The sequence below is a fragment of the Podarcis melisellensis genome (genome assembly GCF_964234715.1).
Source record: "Podarcis melisellensis genome assembly, chromosome: 4".
Classification (NCBI taxonomy): Eukaryota; Metazoa; Chordata; class Lepidosauria; order Squamata; family Lacertidae; genus Podarcis; species Podarcis melisellensis.
This window is the reverse complement of record NC_138531.1, coordinates 15,847,120-15,872,253: the sequence shown is the minus strand read 5'-3', so window position 1 is coordinate 15,872,253 and position 25,134 is coordinate 15,847,120. Positions and strand designations below refer to the sequence as shown.

The following is a 25,134-nucleotide window of genomic DNA, read 5'->3' as shown; positions in this document are numbered from 1 at the left end:
ATTTCCCTCTCAGTGTGAGAAAGCTTTTGATAAGTTTTCCTCTAGTTTAAACAAGAGTGTTATAATTCTCCAACATTACAGTAGGCTGGGAAATATTCTTCAAAATGGGAAAGTTTATTTATAAAAGTACCAATTCAGATTCCGATAGCTCATTATCCTACTTTCAGAGTTCTCTTCAGAAACTCAGAGCATCTTTCAGAACTAGTTAAAAGGCTCTCTCCTCTAATTTCTACCAAACTGTGTAGGCCTGGGGCTTAATTAGAAATTTTTAAAGTTTCATCTTCTTCTGGTTGAAGCACAGACAATGTCACCTACTCGTGTAATTACTGTTCTACAGACAAAACAATGGCTTCTCTTGAACGCAAGGAAGAAAAGGAGAACGTCTCTCCCACCAGACATAACTCAATGTTGAATTTATTTGATGCGAAGGAAATACATACAAACAGTGAACATATGTAATCCACTTTCAAAAGCTGCAGTGATGACTATGAGCTTTTGTGACTTTTTAAAAACTACTAGATAAAATCGGGAAAACTTGGCTTACCATTTACTAGTCACTATAATCCATGCTAGTTGCTTGGATGCTCCAAGTTTGCATGGTGTATATGAGATGTTTGTAACAAACCAGAAGGGATAGGGGTTCATCACACACTACTGATGAGCTTCTAGAGAAATCTGGCTGGGTGGGTGTTATTTGAATGGTGGTGAAATGCTAGGCAGACCTTTGGGTTGTTCTGGTGCTTCCCTACATTCTCACAGATGGCTGTTTTTTGTATTTGCAATGGTTTGCAATTTTGCAATTGGCAAGCCAAGGACAGGAGGGTGGGATCAGAGAGAAGTTTGGTTTGGTTTGCATTTCAATATGAACTTACCCAAAATAACATGAGCCAAAACACAATTATCCTTCAAAATTCACACTTCTCCCAATTTTGTGGTTAAGTTCGTCAGTCAAAATATGTGTACAATAATACACTGGTACCACGGTTTTCGAACAGCTTAGTTCACGAACAACTTAGAACACAAAAGCTTTGGTTTTGGAACAGACTTCCAGACTTCCAGAACAGATTAAGTTTGAGAACCAAGGTACCACTGAAAGGCTTGCAGTTTTGGGTGAGGACTTTAAAAAAAATGCACAAACTGGCAAGGAATCATAGCAGACTGAACTTAAGACTGAAAAAAAAAAAATGAGAATCATGAAGAAACCAAAACTGGCAGATTCATCCATCAAATGAATCCATTACAATAGCTGAACACATGCTATCGGAATATAACATGACATGATAAAGTACAACAGCCAGTGTGATCAGCTGTTAATTTTACATGGTCAGCTGCTTCATATATATCTATAAATTAAAAGCAAATCCAACTATCAGGAAGGGTGGAGTTGGAAGAATGGTGCTGGGAATGGGGTTGTTGGATCATTCCTCAATATCACCCACTCCCCTAATACTCATTGAAGCTGCCATTTGTATTGTTTGGGTGTGGGGCACTATTTCAGCAAAACAGTACAGAGGATAAAGGATAGACAAATTCCACCAGCTCTAATCCCCTCCAGATGTATGTGATAGGAGGATGGACAACAGCTTTGATCTCACAGTATCTTTTGTAATTTGTCACTAAATAAGCAAATACAGTGGGTTGGGGGGCTCACATTAAAAACATGTAACTTTGATAGTCAATGTTGCTGGGTGAAACAGAAACTTGGTTTCTGATACATCTTTGGGTTGAAAGATGGTACATAGTTTTGGAATTCTTAAGCTGGTAAGGTAATCAAGTTTGATTGCATTTTTTTCTCTGAGAAAGTGGCCTGCTCTTAATTACTGGATTCGTTGCCTTTTTATCCAGTGTATGATGTATTCTCATTCTGTTGTTAATGTTATCATTCTGCTAAGTGATGTAACACGATGTAATTATCAATACGGTACAATGTAATCAATGAAGGGAATGCATGTGCTGGTCCTCTGGGGATATTCCTGTGCTGTGCTGTTGTTTTTATTCTGTAAAAAGAGGGCACCGTGTTGCACAAATTGGTTTGGGGAAATAGATTGCTCATTAACACACCAAGAGGAAAAGTATGTAATAGAATTTAATTCAGTGGAATTGACTCCTTTGGAAGGTGATGGACTCTCCTTCTTCAGATGTTTTTAAGCAGAGGTTAGATGACCGTCTGTCATAGATGCTTTAGTTGAGATTCCTGCATTGCAGGACTAGATGACCCTCAACGTCTTTTCCAACTCTACAATTTTATGATTCTATTGTTTGGAGCTAGAGGTATAGTAAAAGCTATGGTTTTCCCAGTAGTGATGTATGGAAGTGAGAGCTGGACCATAAAGAAGGCTGACCGCCGAAGAATTGATGCTTTTGAATTATGGTGCTGGAGGAGACTCTTGAGAGTCCCATGGACTGCAAGAAGATCAAACCTATCCATTCTTAAGGAAATCAGCCCTCAGCGCTTACTGGAAGGACAGATCCTGAAGCTGAGGCTCCAATACTTTAGCCACCTCATGAGAAGAGAAGACTCCCTGGAAAAGACCCTGATGTTGGGAAAGATGGAGGGCAGAAGGAGAAGGGGATGACAGAGGATGAGATGGTTGGATAGTGTTCTCGAAGCTACCAGCATGAGTTTGACCAAACTGCGGGAGGCAGTGGAAGACAGAAGTGCCTGGCATGCTCTGGTCCATGGGGTCATGAAGACTCGGACACGACTAAACAACAACAACAATTGTTTGGAGTTAGAGGATATGAACATGGCCAAAACCTGAAGCTGATTAAAATATAACTAGCACCTTTTCTAGCATTTTAGACCATCCTTTTCATCTACCTTTAGTTGCACAAGTGTCTCTGCTGTTGTTTTTCTTTATTTATACTAGCATTTTCACCCTGCTTTTCTGTGACAAGTGCACACAACAGTGGCTTTCAAAGCAAAAGAATGCACAATACAATGCAAATTATAATACAATCATAACCATGAAAAACACAAATATAATAGCAGCATCAACATCACAAAGCATCTCAGTGTGCAGCTAAAACATTATAGGCTCTAAGCAAAAATAACAATAGTGAATGCCTGCATGAATAAAACAGGCTTGAGAGCCCATTTAGAAGCAGTTAAAAGGTGGGGACAAATGATGAAATTCCCTTTGAGGGCAATTTAACAATTTGGACCTCTCAGCTGAAAAGGCTCTCTCACACACCCACCAACTGTACTTTCAGTATTGAAGACCCAGTACCACAAAGAGGACCTTGTGAACGTGAAGTGGGTACATTTGCTAACCCAAATATAGGGCAGTATGCAACTAAATAATTGCACTAGCACAAAGATCAGCACTAGCATTCTGGAGGGTGGGAGAAGCCCCAGCACAGATTAAGCCTGGGGAAAGAGAAGGGGAGAATATTCCTTTGTACAAGAAAACACATCCAACTTAGCACCAAGTTGCATACAATTCATAAGCAAAATCTTCCTGGGGACTTATTTTGAATTACTCCTCCTCATAGAAATAAACGTTAAATTAACAAGTTACCTTTTTGTGTGTGTGTGTGTTCTTCATTCCCCTTCAAAACAGTGACCAGCATACATGCCCCCTTCCAATGCAGTGACCAGCGTACATGCCCCTTACAATGTAGTGGGCAGGTGGGCGGGAAGGTGATGTCGGGACGGTGCGTGACTAACGCACGCACCGCCCCATGTGACGTCACAGCCAGTACAGCGCCCGCCACAGTGGGGAGTGTCGGGGCGCACAATGCGCCTCCTCCCCTTGCTAGTATCTGCCCCGGAGCTGCGGCAAAGGTGTAAAAGAGCTACATGCTGCTCCGGAGCCACGGGTTGCAGACCCCTGACCTAGACCACCATGGGAGAAACCACAGAGGCAGTAACTCCTGTGTACCTTCTGTCTGTAACTGGGAGGAAGACTGATACATATACTACGAATTGGTTCCAATATGTGCAAATCGCTTCTCACACAGCTCAACTCATGGGAACAGTGCAATGTCTATAGATGCTAACATGTATGCTGACTTCTTAAAACAATTCACAAAGCAATGCAGAAATGTGGCAAACCGGATTGGAGCCTGGATGAATGAGAAGTGGAGATAAAACAAAACTGAAACACTCTAGTACCACATGAGACTCAAACTACTAATGATGGGGACCAGGGGCATTCCAAGGGGGCGGGCGGGGGATGGGCTACTCCAGGTGCCGTTCCAAAGGGGGGTGCCATGCCCCCAGGACATGCACCATGGCCCCTGTGGGTGGCACACCATGCCCCCTGGGATGCGCGCCATGCCCCCTGGGACGAGCTCCGCTCCAGGTACCAGAGCAGGTTGCTTTGTCTCTGATGGTGAAAGACCCTGTGGCCCCAATAGCAAGGTATTGGCAAGGTTGTAATATTAGGAGCCAAATGGAGATGGAGGTGATAGGAACTGGACATCTGCTCTTCTATAGAACTCATTTTCAACCCCAGAGCGTCATTTCTCTTGATATGGACTCCCATTATTGGCAAGAAAAAGAGTGCCAGAGGAAGGGGCTGCAGGAGGAAAACAATCCATGTTACCTGTTGTAGAAAATGGTGCTCCAAACAGGTGTGAACTTCTAATTCTTTCCTGCAGTAAGTGATCCCAAGCTAAGCAGCTGGATTCCCAGTTCTTTCCTGCCCAGGCTGTATCTAGACAATAAGATGAGATCACTGTCTCTAAGGTGCTGCTCCTGCAGCTGGCTATCCTTTGTGCATACATAAATCTATTTCTGTCTCGTGGCTCTGCAATATTACATGCCCTTGCTGAAGTCTGCTATCTAAACCTTCCTCCTTACCTGTTGATTCATTGCAGTTGTGGGAATGTTAAGGATAGAGGAAAGGATATACTGAATATTCTTCCTTCACTCATGCTAGTAAGTGATATAGCAGAGCAGATTCCCTTCAATATAGCTGGAAGCTAGTTTGCAGATTCGTTTGACTCTCTTAGTTAATTTTATTCCTGGTGTCCCCTTTGATCCCTCCTAAAAGAATAAAGACACAAGAGTCTTTCTGAGTAAAGTAACAAAAAGTTTACTCATGTTTCAGTTTATGATTTGATCCCTGAAAGGCAGACTTTACTTGGTAGTTACACAAAGAAACTGTGAGTTCATCTCATAGGGAGAATGAACTCATGTGCTGCTGGCTGAAAGCCAGCAGACAGCAAAATTACATAAAGAATACAGTGGTGCCTCGCAAGACAAAAAGAATCCGTTCCGCGAGTCTCTTCGTCTTGCGGTTTTTTCATCTTGCGAAGCAAACCCATTAGCGGCTTAGCGGATTAGTGCTATTAGCGGTTTAGCGGGTTTAGCGGATCAGCTGATAAGCGGCTTAGCAGATTAGCTGTTAAGCGGCTTAGTGGATCAGCTGATAAGTGGCTTAGCGGATCAGCTATTAAGCGGCTTAGCGGATCAGCTGTTAAGCGGCTTAGCGGATCGGCTGATAAGCGGCTTAGCGGCTTGGGAAAAGGGGGGGAAGGAAAAAACCCCGCAGGAACTCACAAGACATTTTCGTCTTGCGAAGCAAGCCCATAGGAAATTCGTTTTGCGAAGCACCTCCAAAACGGAAAACCCTTTCGTCTAGTGGGTTTTCCGTCTTGTGAGGCATTTGTCTTGCGGGGCACCACTGTACAAAATGGCTGCAGGAGAACAGCATTATATCCCACAGAAGTATGTGTGTGTGTGTCTCCACTGCTTCATTGGACTTTGAAGAACTACAGAACCTTCCTGATCAGCTGCACAACGGATTCCCTGGAACCTAACTCACTTCAGAGAGTTCCATTCATTGTAATACAATGGTATATCCAATGAATAAGTGCATGGGAAGAAAAAGATGCAGATATGAGACTTGAACTTCTCGTGCCATAAATGAATTAGTCCCCAAATGCTGTCCACATCATTTCACCATCTATGTTCCAGCATTAGGAAGGTATCAGAAAGCAAATCATAGAATCGTAGAATTGGTCCCCATATTCTATGATTTAAACATCTTAGATAGCAGAGCCAATTACGTCACTAAATTAATAATCCCAGCCCAACGTAGGGCTTTTATGCTGGCCCGTTTGAATGTTTTTCCCTCAGCATTTGTCAGGGGAAGATATCAAAATATTCCTAGAAACAAGAGATTCTGCAGATGTTCTATGAATGTCCCGGACACTGTAGAGCATATTCTCTTTCATTGCCCATTGTACAGTACGCTCCGTCAACGCGTGCTGTCCCCTCTCTCGGGTGGTCTGGAACCCCAGCAAGGTGAATGTGTGGGACTCTACCTATCCGACGTTGACCAAAGGGTAACGGCGGGGGTAGCCGAGTTTTTGGTAGCAGTCCTCCAAGGAGCAGGTTAACAAAGAAAACCATTGACTCTATATGTATATATATATATATGTATGTAGCCAACTGCTGCCCTTTTATATATATTTCAAGGCCTTTATATGTTATTTTCTCTTTTATGGTTTTATTCGCATAATGCCTAATAAAGGTTTGATAAGTAGTAGTAGTAGAATTGGAAGGGACTGTGAGAGTCACCTTGTCCAACTTCCTCCAATGCAGGGATATTTTTGCCCAATGCTCAAACCCACAAGCCTGAGATCAAGAGTCTCATGCTCTTCATCCTGAAGAGCATCTGTTGCTAAATTTATCTGTTGCTAAATATATCGGTCTGAATATTGAAATATAACATGAACGTGGCATTATTATTCACAGATTCACTTTAATAAGTTTTCCGTATCATTTCACTCAAAATTAGTTTTCCATATCATTTCATTCAACGCTATCATAAGTAGGATGGACAAATATATCTGCCGCACCACCCAAGGTCTTCAAGATAGATTTGGAGCTCAAAGGTGCTAATTCAGGGTATTGCTTCTAAAAGGAGTCAGCTGGAAGCTCATCAGTAAGGCATAAAAATGAGGCACCTCCACTGATTTTGCCCTTCTGATATGTACATTGAAATGGGGTTAACCGAGTCATATACAATTTCTGTGGTCACATTATGATTCATTATGATTCATTACTTTTGTTTTGCTTCCTCTGTCACTAACTCTGCAGTCCTATACTCACCTACCTGGCAATGAACAAAATAGAGCTTACTTCTAAGAAGACATATATAGAATTGCATTGTACATCACAAGGAGCTGTTATTATTAATGATGAAATCTAAGGTGCATTAATGGATCTCTTTCTTTTTCTGTCCCCTTCTTTACTAATGATTTTTTTTTAATCCAACTGTACACTTATGCCCTTTTGAACTTAAATATTGTAACCCAGTGTCTGAGGAAAGACTGTTGTTGTTGTTGGTGTTAGGATCATATTGGCTTGGGAAGTTGTTGCCACACCCAATATGCAACAAATATTCTTTAGCAGTTGCATTGCTCCTCAACTATTCCTTTCAATCTGTGTGTTTCCATCTTTTAATTTGCATTGTTTTAATAGATTTTCTGACTGGCCTCAAGGTAGTCACATTTGTTTAAATCTTCAATAAATCTTTAATGGGAACCCTTTTATCTCCTGGACCTGAGACTAGTTTGAAACTTGTATGTAAATAAGATCAGCATGAATTATGTTTACTCCCATTATAGCATTTAATCCTTCAAATGCATATTGAATTTACTTCCAACAATGGAAGAACAAATAGATTACTCATTTAAGCTGGCAAAGGTATCCTCAAAGAAAGAGAAACTTCTCCTTCTAAATGGACAAATGTTCTTTCTTCTCAGTGAAAAGATTACTTCATTGGAGCTCAAATGTCCTTAACTGTACACAACATGGGCACAAACCAGTCAAAGGTAAGCACATTTCAGGCCCATTGAACTGAGAGAGATTTATTTGACTTTTACTGGATGCAAGCATTCTTCATTTGTGCTGGATCATGCCCATTTTGTGGGATTGTGCTCCAATCCTTATATTTCTCGGAAAGAGGTTTTAGATTGAACATGCACACACACACACAGTAACAAAACTGAGTTTTTGTTAACCCAATTAGATTTGGAACATTATTCACATTTTGGAAATATTGGAAAAAGTCATTAGGTAATAAGAGGTAGGTTTTGACATGTTTATTCTTAGGATTGAAAGTATGCATTGTTTTTCATGAACGCTTCTGACAGCTTCAAAAAAGCACTCTCCTTTTTTGCAGGTTCTGTGAGATTGCTGCTAAAGTAATTGTCTAGTCAGTAAGCACTGCTTTTGAATTTGTCCTCAGTGATATTAAAATGTAGCTAAAACCGGCTGACCACATTGTGTTGTGACATCACCTTATTTGCTATGTGAAATTAGCTGTAAAATAAGTAAATAAATAAGGGACGTGGGTGGCCCTGTGGGTTAAACCACAGAGCCTAGGACTTGTCGATCAGAAGGTCGGCGGTTTGAATCCCCGCGATAGGGTGAGCTCCCGTTGCTCGGTCCCTGCTCCTGCCAACCTAGCAGTTTGAAAGCACATCAAAGTGCAAGTAGATAAATAGGTACCGCTCTGGCAGGAAGGTAAACAGCGTTTTCGTGCACTACTCTGGTTCGTTAGAAGCGGCTTAGTCATGCTGGCCACATGACCCAGAAGCTGTACACTGGCTCCCTCGGCCAGCAAAGTGAGATAAGGGCCGCAACCCCAGAGTCGGTCACAACTGGACTAATGGTCAGGGGTCCCTTTACCTTTACCTTAAGTAAATAAATAATTAGCAATTAGAACAAACATAGTACAAAGGCATTAAAAGGGGGGAATAGAAGGAAGTAGTGCTATAAAATTATAACTATTCTGCCAAATAAGCATATATATATTTTTAGGGAAGGGGAAATCACTTACTCAGAAGCACTACTTTTTACCTCAAAATCAGTATGAGAGACTATCCTGATTTACATACCTATATATCATTTACAATGCAAATACTAATAGCTTGTGTTTGTTTCCATCATACGTCTTTGTATGTGTGCTAACAAACATATTGCTATTCAGCGCCACTCTCCAATGCTCAATGAATTTTCACATCACCTTTTCACAAACTATTCTGCGTGTAAACATCGGCAACATTTCAAATAGCTGCATGCTCAAAAGCCCCTTAAATCCAGTGGTTATTAAATGGTGAGTATCTCAGAGTACATGGTTAGAATTATGAAGCCCAGCTCTCCTCTTCTGTGCTTTGATGGAAGAAATATCAAGGAACGCCGCTTTCACGGAAAGTAGTAATGACAAAATATTTGCATATAGAGAGGTTATCTTGGAAAGCAGTTGGGCTAATTCAGGTATTCTAGTAAGGATATTTCCTGTGCAGAAGAAGGCTTTAGTGCATGGACTGCTGTTCTCAAAATGCCCTGGGGAAAGGATACTGCCTCCTGCTCCATGTCTTCTGCTAAATAGATGGTTAGCATTGTCAAGTTTCCAATTATCCGTCCTTCTCCGATTGCATTTCACAAAACTAAAAAAAAAGGAAAAATGCTCTCTCTCTCCACCCATCCCTCCATCTAGTCGGCCCACTGTGTTCAATGACTCTTGTTTCTAACCGAGTATGCATAGGGTTATCCACTAAATTCAAGGGAGAAGGAGAAGGAGAAGGAGAAGGAGAAGGAGAAGGAGAAGAAGAAGGAGGAGGAGGAGGAGGAGGAGGAGGAGGAGGAGGAGGAGAAGGGGAAGGGGAAGGGGAAGGGGAAGGGGGGAGGAGGAGGAGGAGGAGGAGGAGGAGGAGGAGGAGGAGGAGGAAGAGGAGGAGGAGGAGGAGGAGCCAATTTAAGATCAGAGTTAGGCTTTCTAGTATTGTATCACGATCCACAAAGCCAGGAAACTGGAAGATCAGACTGATGTCTTAATAGACATGCTTTGTGATCAGCGCCGATAATGTGCAATGTCAATGTCACAAATTGTGTCTGTCAGCATTTCATAAGGCAATGCGAGAAGCCCAGGAAACATGGGACATATGTGCTGGTCCCTGGCACAGGAAGTGGGTCTGAAAGATGGAGGAAAAGTGTGGGTAAGCTAAGTTGTAAGCCTCCAGGCACCCCCACCTTTCATATTTGAAGCCTAAATCCATGGGGACCTGGGGAGGATGGAGGGCTTGGGACCAGCAATATGCCACAAAGTATCCTGGGCTTGTATTGCCTTATGAAGCATGTGAGCCTTACGGTATTGCTAGAGGAATTATCTGGTGATTTGATCCACACCCATTCCTTCCTTCCTTCCTTCCTTCCTTCCTTCCTTCCTTCCTTCCTTCCTTCCTTCCTTCCTTCCTTCCTTCCTTCCTTCTTTCTGAGTTTCTCTTTTTTTAATTTCTACTTTTCAAGTTTATACATTTCACTAATTTTATACATTTCACTAAGTTTACAATCATTTTGACATTTCAAAACTTGTCTTCCTTCCCCCTCTTTCTGTGGTTCCTTAAATGATGGGGGTGGAGACGCTCCTTCAGGTATACTAGGCTGAGGCCATTTAATTGCTGTAATTGTGGCAATTTTTACTGCATATACAGTGGCACCGGGCGCAACATCTGGGGCTTAGGGTTAGGGGCGCAAATCCACGGGTTAGGGGGCGCAAATTACTTGCCTTGCCCTGGGTGCTGACAACCCATGCTACGTCACTGGGTGCGGCAGCAGCAGGAGGCCCCATTAGCTAAAGTGGTACTTCAGGTTAAGAACAGTTTCAGGTTAAGAACGGACCTCCGGAACGAATTAAGTACTTAACCCGAGGTACCACTGTATTTGAAATTTGGCACATTCATAGCTCTCCCTCAGGTAGGGTTGCCCCATTTCAAAAAGTGAAAATCCAGACACAAACTTTGTTGAGTTTTTTTGTCCGCGTATACCTCATGCATTCCAAGTGTGTTTTTTTTCTCAGCAGGTGCCATTTTTTTATAAAGCAACAGAAGTTTGAAACTTAGAACAGCCGAAGCATGCAGCTGCTGCTATTTGCCTTAACTAAAGGGGCATTCTTGCATCCCATAATAGATTTCACAAATGTTGGCTCTGAATCTAGTCATCTGCAAATATGGCATGGGCGTGTGACACGTTGTGCAAGAATGTGAATAGGAGGTGCCCACTGGAATTTTCCTCAGGATCAATCCCTACTTGGATGCCCATTTGGCAGTGTATCTCAGTGCCCAATTGCTTAATATCTATATTTCTCAATCCAGGAATGATATGCTCCTAAAAGCCTGCTTTTAACCTGTAAATCTCCTTAGCTGGATTGGGGCAATTATTTTATACATCTCTTTTGGGGGCTTTAAAAAACAAGCATGGGTTTTTCTTGCCATATTTGCCTGTTACAACGGCCATTCATTTCTTGAAGTGTTCCTGCTGGTATAAGACCCAGGAATTCTGGCAAGAAAAACAATGCTGAAATAAGATTTTGGCATGTAATCTAATTTTTAAATGTTGGGGTTTTGAAGAAGTCCCTACAGCTGCTGTGTGTGACGAAAGATTCTATTAAGAGGGGTTGCAGGGGAGAAAACAGAGGGGAAGGGGGAAGCAAGACTACAGGAACTTTTATGAATTAGTAGATTCGCCTTATCAACTCAGAACAGAAGGAATATTTGGAAGCAGTGACTTCAGTTCTGGAGTTGCTGTGAACCCCTTTTTGGAACAGCCTAGGCTTTCCCCCCCTTATGTACTCAGTGCAGTAATTTTTGCAATGCACTTTTATTTTTAGTTCCTTTTGATAATGTGACACATTAAATCAATAGGTAATTTGAAGAAGATGGAATCTAATTTTATTTTCCCATCTCCCAGCTTCTGAGTTAAAAAACCAGAACTAATGGGGCTTTTTTTCTTTTTTTCAAAGGAAGTTAAAGTCCTGAGTATAACATTTTTGTGTGCCTGTGACTATAAATTTGCCAATGCATTTGCAATGAGACGTGGAAACAAAATGCCCTTGGTTTTATTTTAGGAACCACTCGTCTCTGGTCTGAGCTGTGTCTCAATGATATACTTTTAGTTTTAATTATATTGGCTGCCAAGAACACAGTCAAATAATTTTCCCCACAATAAAACACACGTTAAAATTTACTAGAATGATTAAATTAAGTATAAGCTGATTAATTTAATAATACTCTATTTCTGCAGTGTCTTTTCTGAGTTTTCAGAAAGCATCTGAAAAGGAAATCCCAGAGATTCTCTGCCTCCTTAAGCCCTTGTTGGAACATAATGTGGCTCAGGTTCAGAGTCAATTGTATATTAATGTCAGAGCCACCATACGTTTGGCATACGTGCTAGCATCTTGGCTTCTGGTTATGGCACCCACCTACCCATTCTGTGTTTCACTGTAGGTTTATCCAGTTGTTGAAGGGCCAGATAGCAGGGAAGGAGCTGATTTGATGCGTGTCTGGGGCTTGGGGAAGGTTTCTCAGTTGGGGCCTCCTACAACACCAGAAGGTACAGCTGGTTGAGACTAGAGTGGCCATGTTTCCTTTCAGTTCTGTTTGAATGAGTCCTTTGCTTGAAGGTCTGTCTGGTCCACATCTGTATGTTCTAAACAAAGAACCTTTGAAAGCGAGACAAAGTTGCTCATCAGTAGCAGAGCAGCCACACAAGTCCCCTAATCACAATCTTACTCAAAATAATGCGATGTAATGTATTACTATTTCAACTGTAGCCATTCTTGCTGAATGTCCTGATCCTGGCCAACCTGGTAACCAGTCACTGTGCCAAGTTCAAGTTCAAAATCCAAGGGTCAATCAGCACCAGCAAAGTCTAAAATTCAAAGTCCAGAGGCTGAAGGTCAGGGAACAAGGTTCAGGGTAAATCCAAGTCCAAAGCCAGGATGCAATCCAGCTTTAAGCCCAAAGTACAGTCGCATGGAAGTCCTTGACTGTCCACATCAAGGTCCTTCGACATGGCAAGTGAACAAACACTTGATTGATGATGCATGCGACCCACACCTGCTCCCAGCCTATTCCAGCTAGAGAATCATATACCTCATCCCAGAACTAGCGAGCCCCACCTGGCCAGCTAGTGAGTTGGGCTGTGGGCCTTTGCCTGCCTTCTGGAGTGTTCAAATGTTGCTGAGGCCACCAAAAATATCTTGAGAGCCACATGCAGCTCTTGGTCCATATGCTGAGCTACCATGACCTAACAGATGCTTGGCCACCCCAGTTCTGCCTCCTCTCCACTTTCAAAATGCCCTGTTTCAGCACTTTACACTGGATGCCAAGGGTTAACATAGTGCTGGTAGCAGCTGGATGCCAAGGGTTAACATAGTGCTGGTAGCAGCTTCTGTCCACATTTTCAGTGCATGAAGTGAGAACCTCCATAGAAGTGGAATCTTCCTGTGCAGAACTGGGGGGAGGGACACATCTGCCTTATCCAAGCCCCCTCCAGTATGTTGAATTGGGAGATTGGATTGCTCTTCCCATTAAGTAGGAGCAGGTCCTAGGTGACTCCTGTTTGTGATAGTTCCCACACAACTTGCATTATTTCTGCAGATCTCCTGTGCTTTCCTTACCAAATTTCTGCCCTAAGTCATTGTGGGAGGAGCAGCTTTAATTACAGCAAAATAGCTAATGTTTGAAAGACAAAATACAATACAATAAAACATATTATGTTATCAAAGATTCAGCATAACATTCCAGCATTCTGAAGTGTGGAATCCTAATGACTTCTAGCTTCCCATAAAAAACAGAAATTCGGCAGAATTGATTTTGTATTCAGGAAATGTTATCTGCCTAGGAAAAAATAAAGATGGCAATGTTTACCTTTCTTACAAAATAACATTTTGCAACTGTTTTCTTCCACATCGTTCTGGTCTATTGTTTAAAGTCTATATTTGCTATTCACAAGTTTTGCATTGTGCGGTGAAAGCATTCCTCAAGTAGTCACTCACACAAAATGTTCTCTCCTTTTGTGGCCCCCCCCTTCACTTACATCTGGGTAAGTGACGCTCCCTTCAGACATTCCCTTAAGAAACAGATTGTGAGGATTTATGGGAAGTTTATACGGCTGTCGTTCTGTTTCATAACAACTGAACGAAATGAAAAAAGCAATCACCCATAATAAACTACTATCTTATGGCAGTAAATAGAACTGCATAACATATTACCCTAGAGCTATGTGAACTTTGAAATACATATGCTTGCATTTAGCTTTGTAAGACTTCTGCAATGCGCTGTAAGTTTTCCAGAGTTAAAGCTCTCTACTATTGCCTGCTAGAGAAACAAATATAGTGGAACTTTAAATGTATCTCGATATCTTGCAAAAATATAGAATGTAGGAGTTGGTCCAAGTTCTCACACGTCCCTGAATAATCTTCCATTTAATTGAGAGAAATTACTTGCCTACATTTTAGCATAGTTTATACATTCATATAATTAATTTCCAAGCAAAAATGACCCCAAGTATTATGCAGTTAGCATTCCCTGCTGTTTAGTCACATGAAAAAGATCAGAGCTTAAAATAAAATAAAAAATAAATTCCCTGAGGATTGGGTGTGGTGAGATTCCCCTTGAGCCACATATGCATTAATTGCTGTTTATGCTCATTTCAACAGCATTTCTCAAGCAGCAAAGTGTCAAGAGCAATTCTTCCCACCACATGAATAAATGAAGCTGCTTTGTATACTCAGCACATTGTTTATCTGTTCTGGTGCCATTTTATTTATCCAGAAGTGCCTCTCCAGAACCTTTCCCAGCCAGTAAGCAGAGAAAATAATAAATAGACAGTTCTCACAATGGAAGCTTGCAAGAAGTGAGGTTACTGAGGTGGCTCACCATTTGAGGTGGAGCCACTGTGTTAGCTTCTCAGGAAGTGGGCTCCTACTGTTTATCAAGCGTCAGGGGCTGGACTGAGGAGGAATGGACAGTATAGAGTAAGAACAGTGGTTTGCAGAAGGTCATAGTTCAGAGGGCAGAAGCTGGGAAATATTGGGAGAGCAGCAGGAAGAAGAAGTACCAGGGGAGACTCAGTGTCCCTTGAAAGCATTCCTAACCCCTCTCCTAGAACCACAGTGACTCAGCTACTGGAAAGCTAGCTGTGATAGCCTGGGAATCAGATTCAGAGGCTGAACCTGAGGAATCCCAGCCTGCAAAGGAGTCCCTGCCTCCAGGACCAGCTGAGCCGGGACTGGGGCATGAGCCTGAAGGGTCCTCACCTGTGCTGGATCCTCAGGAGCAGACACCAGCTGAATCTGCTCTGGCTCAGGAGGTGATTGAAGACCCATTGCCTGCAGGTGCTCTACTCTCAGCCCCGTCAGGGGAAGGTGAGGTTGCCTCTGGGTCCTGGGCTGCAGAGGCTCAGGGCAGAGAGGTGGAGGGAACTAAGTTCTCGCAGGAGGAGTGCTCGCCTCCAGGCCAGCAGATAAATGCCAGCCAGCCCAGTCCCAGGTTGCGGGAGCAACATTGTTGGCAACCTGTTCCTGCCGGCACCCTGTCCTGCTCTTCTGCCAGAGTTCTTGACCACTCCCAACTCCTTACCTTGGACCACTCCCAACTCCTTACCTTGGACCCTGCTTCAGCCTTGATGGACAGCCTCCATACCACACCCTTGACCTCAGACTGGACTCGGACCACACCGCACGGTAGCCCCCCGGGACCAGCACACTAGCAAAGCAGCTGCACTCCACTCGCCTTCTGTCTCCAGGATCCCTGTTGGGAAATGTTTGTGTGTGTTTAATTAATGAGCTGGAGTAGTAAGGTGGACAAGTTTGCTGTGTTTGCCAAATTATTCAGAGTGATAAAAAGGTAAAGGACCCCTGACAGTTAAGTCCAGTCGGCGATGACTCTGGGGTTGCAGCGTCATCTTGCTTTACAGGCCGAGGGAGCCAGCATTTTCCACAGACAGTTTTTCTGGGTCATGTGGCCAGCATGACTAAGCCACTTCTGGCGCAATGGAACACCAAAACCAGAGCAGCGCATGGAAATGCCATTTACCTTCCTGCTGGAGCGGTATCTATTTATCTACTTGCACTTTTTGGCATGCTTTCGAAGTGCTAGGTTGGCAGGAGCTGGGACCAAGCAACGGGAGCTCACCCTGTTGCAGGGATTTGAACCGCCAACCTTCTGATCGGCAAGCCCAAGAGGCTCAGTGGTTTAGACCACAGTGCCACCCACGTCCCTACATTCAGATTGATAAGACCAAGCAAAGAAAGAAAGAAAAGATTGTGAAGCATTCTATCGGTAGCTTTGCCCTGATGATGTCAGTGACTGGGCAGAGGAGGAATGGTGGAGACCACCTCACCAGCCTGACCCTTCCAGAGAAGAAGAGGACAGTTCAGAATTACAACAGGGGTTGGAGGGAGATCACAGCTCAGAGGCAGATGAGGGGGAAATCTGGGAAAGAATGGGAGAGGAGGAGGAAGAAAAAGAAGCACTGGGGGGGCAACAGCTGATGGACACAGTGTCTTTAGAAGCATTCCAGACCCCCCCCCCCAACTCACAGAACCAGGTGAGCCTTGAAAGTAGCAGAGCAAAAAGCTCAAAGGCAGAGGGCACTTTTCTGCACCTGTAGCAATGATGCATGAAAAAGTGGGAGAGACAGAGGGGGTGGAAACTCACTCGGGACAACGCCATTATGCTAGTCTGTTGTTTAAAGTCTGCATTCCCAAGCCTCTCTCTGTGAATGTTGAATAAAAACCAGATGATTAGGACTTTTCCTTGTCTTATCCATTCCTGGCAACCTGCCGTGAGGGTTGGTTCCTCTGCTGCCTGACCGGCAGGGACAATTTGGGGTCTTGAGGCAGTGGTGAAACGATCAGAGAAGACGCAGCGTTGGGTAAAAATCAAGCCAAATATTTTTGAAATCAATAGAAAGCGGGGTTGGCATAGCAGTAGGACAAAGATCCCATTGCACATTCCAATAGCCCTTGCTGATGCAATGCTGTTCTGTGAGGGTTGGAAAATGCCCCAACCCCATGGGGATTACTCTGTCTTGAGCCCTGGTGTGGTTCAAGCTAGGCACACAGGGTGCCATTGGGTGTCTGCGGTAAAGGTTATCAACCAAGCAGAAGTCTTAATCCATGTTTAGGGCATGCCATGGCCAATCTCTCTCCCTGCCAGCCTTCCCATGGGGGCCTCCTTTGCTACGTTGATCCTGCCCAATGCTATTTCCACTAGTATGCATAAGTGGGAAGCTTGCTAGGAGCAAACGACCCCAAACACACATGGACTAACCTTTGAAACTCACACACCCAAATCTGGCAGTGCAATTTTCCAACCTAACAATATTTACAAAAATGCACATTTTAGGGGAAAGTATGCATGAAATGAAGGTACTGGTGAAAAGAGCATACAAAAATGCATTCTCTTATTATATTAAGAACAGAAAAATGAGAAACAGGGAGAACTCGTATTGAAAGAAGCTTCCATCTCTATCTGTGCAGGAAATCCTACATTCTCTTCAATGGCTGAACATTTTGGTTGCAGCTCTTCTTAGAAAACTGGACACAAATTTGTAACATCTCAGTTGAACTCATTTACAGCCATTTCATCCCCAACTTTTCTTTTTCAGGAACAAGGAAGAGAAGACTATTGACTGTTTTAGATGAGATAAATAAGTCCTATTAGCTTATTCCTATTAGCCTTTTCATGGGCTGTAAATCTCAGATAAATACATATATAAAATTGCTACTTTTAACAAAAGTTTGCTTGAAGATCTTTTTATTTGTTTAAAGCTACTTTTCGGGATTTGTAAAAGCTTGCCGAGGTACTAGTATTCTCTGCTGGTTTCATATATCTATTCAAATTCCAAGACTGCAAGGCCTTCTTATTTTAATTCTATGCTATTTTGTTCACTCTGCCTGAGGCGCTCCGGCTCCCCCTTGGTATTTTTATGTGCAAGGCTAATTTTTTACCCTTTTAATTTACCCTATTGCTGACTTTCAATTGTCCTTTTAAGGTCGATCTTTCCATAATGATTTTATTGCAAGAAAATGCCCTGGGATACGCTAAGCGCTTATATTGCACTGTGTACTGCAATGTTTTGATGCAGGAGCCTGGGGTGCTGGTGGGGAGAGAAGCTAATGTTAAATTGTGTGGTATTTATCTTCATTCTGGACACTGATTTGGATGCTGTTTAAGAGCCTCAGGGGGCTTTATCCTGTCTGTTAGCTTCTGTTGCGAGACTTGGTGTGCACTGAAATAGCAGCCAAAGGGAAGTGCTTTAACCTAAGCTACTCAGTCTCCTTTTACCTTGCCTTTTTAGGTTGGCTGGTGGCTGAATACCCGTTCTAAGAAAAAATATTTCCCGTTGCTGAGGTTTCTGCTTTGTCCTGCAAAAAATGTTCCTGTCTCAATTTAAGTGAAGTGTGTTTGATTTTATTTTTTATTTTTTGAGAATATGAAAAATGAAGCAATCAGAACTGCTACTGGACTCAACTCAAAGTTCTGGTTTTAAATAACTTTCAAAGGTTAGGCCGAAGTGGGGAACTTTTTCCAGTCAGAGGCCCACATTCTGATTTGGGTCATAATTTCAGTGCTGCATGCCAGGAGAGGTCAGGACCAAAGACAGTGATGGGCAAGGCCATTCACACTGATCCATTCATCCATCCCATTCACGCTCAGCACATTTTTTTTGTGTGTACACACCCATCCATCCATCAGCCACTCTCCTCTTTCACTTTCCCCCAACAGCTCTCATTTCTGAGCATTTTCGTACTTGCTGTTCACTAACTTTGTTCCCCAATACTAGAGGCGGTCCTTTGGGTATTGCAGTTCTGAGCCGTTTAAGACTTTAGAGGTCAAAACCAGCACTTTGAATTGGGCCTGGAAACTACTTGGTAGCCAGTGCAGTCAGAATAGGATCGGTGTAACATGCTCAAACCGTCTTGCCCTGGTGAGCAACCTGGCCACTGAATTTTGCACTAGCTGAAATTTCTGAACTGTCTTCAGAGGCAGCTTGTATCCTAAGCAACCCATCGCAGTAATCTAAACTTGAGGTTGCCAAAGCATAGATGACAGAAGTTAGGCTATCCCTGTCCAGATAAGGGCACAGCTGGGCCAGCAGCTGAAGCTGATGGAAGGCACTCCAGTGACAGCAAAGGATCCAGAAGTATACCCAAGCTGCGAACCTGCTCCGTCAGAGGAAGTGGAACCCCACCAAGAGCAGGCAACCTCCCAGCTATCTGGTCTAGGGAACCACCCACGATCAGTGCCTCAATCTAATGTGGATTGCGTTTCAGTTTGTTGGCTCTCATCCAGTCCATTATCGAGGCAAGACGCCGATCCAGCTTTTCTACCGCCTCACCTAAAGGAGAAGGAGAGCTGAGTGTCATCAGAATATGCTGAGTTCCCCCGCTTAAATCGCTCAGGCTTTCAAGTGCTTAACTTTGGCTAAATCACATCCTCACACAGAGTACTGAAGAAAATTCACAGGAAGTTGTCAGAACCCTCTGGAGGGGAAAAAAAAGTTTAACCTACAGGGGTAGAGGAAAGTTGAGAAGCTTTATACGAACCAAGACAAATCTGTCATGCATAGAAAGGTTGAAGCAACTGCATTCTCTTTATCTGATATCATCATTATATTTCACTGCATCTTCATTTTCCCCCCAGAGTTCCTCTAGAGACACAATTATGTAGGGAAGAGTGACATACAGATCAAAAAGCAATGCTTAAAGTACCTCATCTGCCACAAGGTATGGGTCACACACATGCACTTCTGAGAAATAGTTAAAAGTATTCTGCATTGCCTTGTATCACTCTGCCTGCGGGAGGCTAATTAGAAGAGTTACCTTAGAGCTGGACTTTCTTTAAATGCCTCATCAGCAGAATTGCAAGGCTTGTTCCATCACAGTGGAGATAATATATGCAGGTGTTGCTCTTCCTGCACCATAATGTCATGGTTGAATTTCATGGCTGATTCTTATTTCTAAATGTTATGGTTAAAATATTGATTTTATACTAGGAGTGGGACTTCTTTGACCTCCATGCCAAACAGTGCATACTTCCAGTGTTGATGTTATTTCAGGGCCGTGATCTTAGTCCACCAATGTGATGTTCCACAAATGCTAAAATTCCCTCCAGGTCTTCCTCTACCTGATTGGAAAATGGACAAAAAACTACTTATGAAAGTCTTCCTTACTAATTTGTCCTGATAACCTGGAAATAATATCATTGCTGGGTTGGGGAAAATAATCCTCTTTTATTGTTGCATCTAAGCAGTTTTCCAGTTGTAATACAAAATAGTTGTATTGAAGAAATAAGTAATGTACGTGTAGCCTGGGTAAGGTGTGAAATTGGCTGATATGAGTCTCAGGTGACAAAGCAGGTTTAGTCTCAGACCTTCTGTCTCCCCCTTGCATTTCCACATTCTACTTCTGGCTTCCACCACACTGCAGAAGCTATGTTGAAATGCATGTGCAAATTCTAGTGCTGTTTTTTGCACATACATGCAAGCAAGCATGTATATTTGAACACACAAACTGCGTCGATATGTCTTTCCATATGCGATTATCATTGTATAACCATATTTATATAATTATATTCAGCTAGGTGATTTTTAAAAGACATTTGAAGGCAGCCCTGTTCAGGGAAGTTTTCACTGTGCAATGTTGTGTTGTGTTTTTACTGTTCTTTGTTGAGAGCTGCCCAGAGGGCTGTGGTAACCCAGTCAGATGGGCGGCATACAAATAAATAAATTATTATTATTATTATTATTATTATTATTATTATTATTATTATTATTATTATTTGGAGTTGGCAGTAGGAATAAAAGGAAATGGTAGACATCACCAAAAATGCCCTTGAAAACCTCTTGGCAATATCCTCATATAGGAGTGTGTTGAAATAAGTTGATAGAGAGAATCTTTGCCAGTGAAGAAATGGTCATTCGCTTTAAATTTAATAAATTATTTTTTTCCTCTATTGGCAGGAGTAGGAAGCAAAGGACAAGTGTTCTGGGACAATAGCAAGGACAGTTTCTTTGCTTTAAATTTATTAATTGTCCAAAGACCTTCAGATTCCTCACACATACATTTGATTCCACACAATGAAGCAGAGAACTCCAAAATCAAGAAAATTCACAAACAATGCATTTTCGTTATTTAAAAAGAAAGCAGAGATAGAACAAAAATTAAACAAGCAATACCCCTTAACAATTCGGTAGTTGTCTGCAAATCTTTATAGTTTGCAATACAAACTTTGTGACCGATTTGCGTCCATATATAGTTTGGAATACTACTCTAGAGACTTTCCTGCAAATGGCACAAAAGACAAATAAGTAACTGCTACACAGACACACAAGATTTACATATAGAATGCCATTAAATCTTCATTCCAAAATATCTGAAGGGAGAACAATGGAGCAAATTAGTATAAACACTTTCCTATATTTTGGGATAAATAACAATGGCAAGTAATGGACACAGCCACCATTAGAAATCAACCATGGTGACACATCTCCTAAATATGAATCTCCTTTCCTTTTACAATATCAATTACCTAAAGCTGACATCTACTTTAAAACACAGCACACACAGAGCCATCCTAATCTCCAGTATGTGATGTTGGTGGGAGGTTAGGACCCTGTGATGCAGTCCTTCCACCAGACTCCACTAAAAGAGGGGGAGAATGACTCTGCTGATACTCAGGACCCCAATGTGACTGTTGAAAGTATGGAGCAGATACAGCCACCGATGGTGTTTTCATCAGCAGTAACCATAGTATGGCTTCAAACTGGGACATTACATGGGCAGGACCAGTGCTGGAACTGCTGGGTCCAAAGCTGGCCTGTTTCTTGGAGACTTCAGTGTTCTGAAGCAACAGGACTATGGACATTTCCTTGGCCCTGGGTAACACGGTTCTCACAGTTAACAATCTTTCAGTCATCGCTCAAAAGGATCTGGCCTTCATGGAAAGAATAAATGACGAGCAGCATTGCTTTGCCCCAACTCTGTTGCTCCAAGAACTGTTAACAGTGAATGATGTTTTAAAACACTCAGTGGGCTGCTTCAATTCCATAACTAACTTTAAGTGAATGTTTAAGTGCATTGTAGAAAAAGGACACCAGTCCCCATCTTCTCTTAAGCCTGGGCTAATCTGTCAATTTTAGTTTCTCATAGTTTCCAGTTTGGTCCAACCTTCTTCTTTCGTAAAGCCTGCTCAGGAAATTGCACTTATTTTTTTGTATGCATTTCTCCTAAAATGCACATTTCTTTATACAGTTTTCCTGCACAGGCAATCCCACCCGCCGCCGCCTTATAGAATGGACTTCTGTATGCATATTAGTGCAAATAAGTATAATAGTGAAAACGCTTAATTTAGTGAAGATATGTTTATTAGTGAAAATAAATCTCTGTGCATTTTTTTTCCTTTTTTCTTTTTTTAAAAAACCCCTAATATGCACACTCTGGTTGGAGGACTGCACTGCAAAATTCAAAGAGGTGGATTTCAAAGAAGAGCTGTGTTTCCATTCATTACTGGTTCAGAAAGTGAAAATTTATAAGGCCACATTAAAATATAAACCAAACAAATGACTCCCCCATCACTGATTGCCTCATCATGACAAGTGCCCAGCATAGAGAATTGTGGATACATCAGCACAAGAGGCATCTGAAGATTGAAAGGCAGATCAGCGGAGTGTCTGATTAACCTCCATTTGCTGTGCCATGTCCTTTAAGGGCAGCTTGGCCTGTCGAAAGTGTTATGTAACAATTTTCATAGAAGGGGGAACTATGGCAATGCAAGGGCTGGTTCAAAAGTTGATTCTCCTACCAGCCGAACTCAGAGCCTTTATGCTTGCTCCCCATTTACGCACAGACTCCCCATTTCCTTCTCCATAATTTTTTCCATGGGCATCTGGCTTTCCACCGCACTTAGTGGAAGGAAGAGAAGTACAATGGCAGGGAGACCAGCACAAGTTCAGTGGCAGAGCCATTTCTGTGCTCCTACCACCACTCCTGAGCCACGTGGACGTTCCTGCCACATTGTCCTCCCTGTAAGCACAGCAACCCTACTGATGAGAAGCAAGACGCTTTTCCTTGGATTGTCTTGTTCACCATCACCTGATACTGCCTTCCCTAAGGCATGGCCTTGAGAAACTAACTAACCAACTGAAGAACATACCACCGCCACCATAGCAACAACGGCTTTTGATGAAGCATGCGGTTGTCAAAAGCTATCCAAACCACAAAACCATAGTATAAACCACTTCATGAGGTCAAGGAGACCATGTTTGAGTTTGTCTACTATTATGGAATTCCACTGGCAATTGTATGACAAGTGTGAATGTTTTCCAATAATAAGGACTGCCGCTGACAACTGAAATGACAGAAATGTGAGGGTCCCATGGAACAAGAACGTAAGATAGCATTAGAATTCTGCCCAGATGGTAAAGGCGTCGCACCTAGTCTTGTAAAAGGCATTTTGTGCTTTGAATGCAGAATTGTTCAAAGCCTTCATCTTAAGTATTGTCAAAATATCTTGAAAGAACGCAGGCACTGATTCAGCCAGTCATTCCCCCTCCCTCTGCCTCCCAGAGATTCAGCTAGTTACTCTATGCTTACTTGTCTCTGCTTACAGATTTCTGATGTTCCAAGATGAAAAGGCAAGTCTATTATTCCGTTACAACTTAAGAATTGTACTCATTATGTGCCTCCTAATTAATTACTAAAGACTTCAATAAAATTAAGAACTCCTCACCTCTTTCCCCCTTCCAAACAGTACTTTGTTACATCCCATTCATCTAAAGCTACAGGATATGGTAACATCTCTTGTCAAGAGTGTTTTCATGTTTAAAGTAAATTAATCTGTCATTAGCCATTCTTGCATGAAAGTATTGATAGCTGTGTTGGTCCCAGAGAAGAAGAAGCAGAGATCAAGTAAGATCCTTTATTGAACAAACTATTTAAAATACTGGGAGAAAGCTTTCAAAATTCATGCATAATTCATTGGGCTTTGGGCTGTTTTTAATTATGTTACTCAGTTGTTGCTTGCTTCTGGCTGCATCTAAGGCCACTCCAGTAGATCCAGATAATTCTGATCATGTGGACAAAATGGATGACACAGATTCACAGAATTGTAGAGTTGGAAGACACCCGAAGGGACATCTAGTATGACCCCCTGAAATGCAGGAACCACTCTTTTTCTGAGTGCAAAATATAAAGCATTCCCATTGACCCACTTCTCATAGGGTCAATGTTGTCAAGTGAGTGGAAGCTGCTGAACACCAATTATTATTATTATTATTATTATTATTATTATTATTATTATTATTATTTATACCCTGCCCTCCCTGGCCAAGACCAGACTCGGGGTGGCTAACACTGAATATAAATACAGTAAATGCTGTCCTTTTGAGACTTCTTCAGGGAGAGACGTCTTCTTTTGTGACTTTTGTGAGACGTCTTCCTTTGAGAGACAGCTTGGCATTCCTCGCTATTCATTGATTTGATTCTTTGTTTGACTCTGATGCATATAACAATTTGTAGTTACTTGTATATTTTGTGAGATGTGTTGTATGATATATACATTATTTTGAAGTGGCTTATTCATATATTTTGAATGACATCATAATCGATTATATATTGACTGGCAGTTATTAGCCAGCGTGTTGTTGTTGTTTAGTCATTTAGTCGTGTCCGACTCTTCATGACCCCATGGACCAGAGAACGCCAGGCACTCCTGTCTTCCACTGCCTCCCGCAGTTTGGTCAAACTCATGTTTGTAGCTTCGAGAACACTGTCCAACCTTCTCATCCTCTGTCGTCCCCTTCTTCTTGTGCCCTCAATCTTTCCCAACATCAGGGTCTTTTCCAGGGAGTCTTCTCTTCTCATAAGGTGGCCAAAGTATTGGAGCCTGAGCTTCACAATCTGTCCTTCCAGTGAGCACTCAGGGCTGATTTCCTTAAGAATGGATACGTTTGATCTTCTTGCAGTCCATGGGACTCCCAAGAGTCTCCTCCAGCACCATAATTCAAAAGCATCAATTCTTCGGCGATCAGCCAGATCAGCCAGCGTGTTGCGTTTGCATTTTTGTAGAACACCAAGCAATGACAGCCTCTTCTAAAGTGTGTTCTAGTAATGCAGACTTGAATTAATAAATGGCAAGCAGTCTGCATATGAGATTTAAAAGTCTTTTTGTCCAGTGGAGCTGATAGAAAGCATTCTTGGCCACCCCTTAACCTTGGATATACAAGATCCCTGAAGATGGCAATAACAGGGGAAGCATCACAGAACAACTTATAAGGCTGAATAATCCGAGGACAGTCTAGGATAAATCTACCATCGATGCATA

At 42.3% G+C, this 25,134-nt stretch overlaps 1 long non-coding RNA gene across 2 annotated transcripts in view; it reads left to right on the top strand.

Annotated features, from left to right (window-relative positions):
- LOC309368370 overlaps positions 1-20,979 on the top strand; it is a 32,201-nt gene extending 11,222 nt beyond the window's left edge. Inside the window, exons 3-4 of one of the 2 annotated variants that reach the window (XR_014167743.1) lie at positions 7,723-7,791; positions 20,774-20,979. This is a non-coding gene — a long non-coding RNA (uncharacterized lncRNA). Of the gene's footprint in view, positions 1-7,722; positions 7,792-8,141; positions 8,235-20,773 lie in introns of those variants that run through there. The other variant, XR_014167744.1, reaches the window with a different exon arrangement.
- Positions 20,980-25,134: the final 4,155 nt, after the last annotated feature.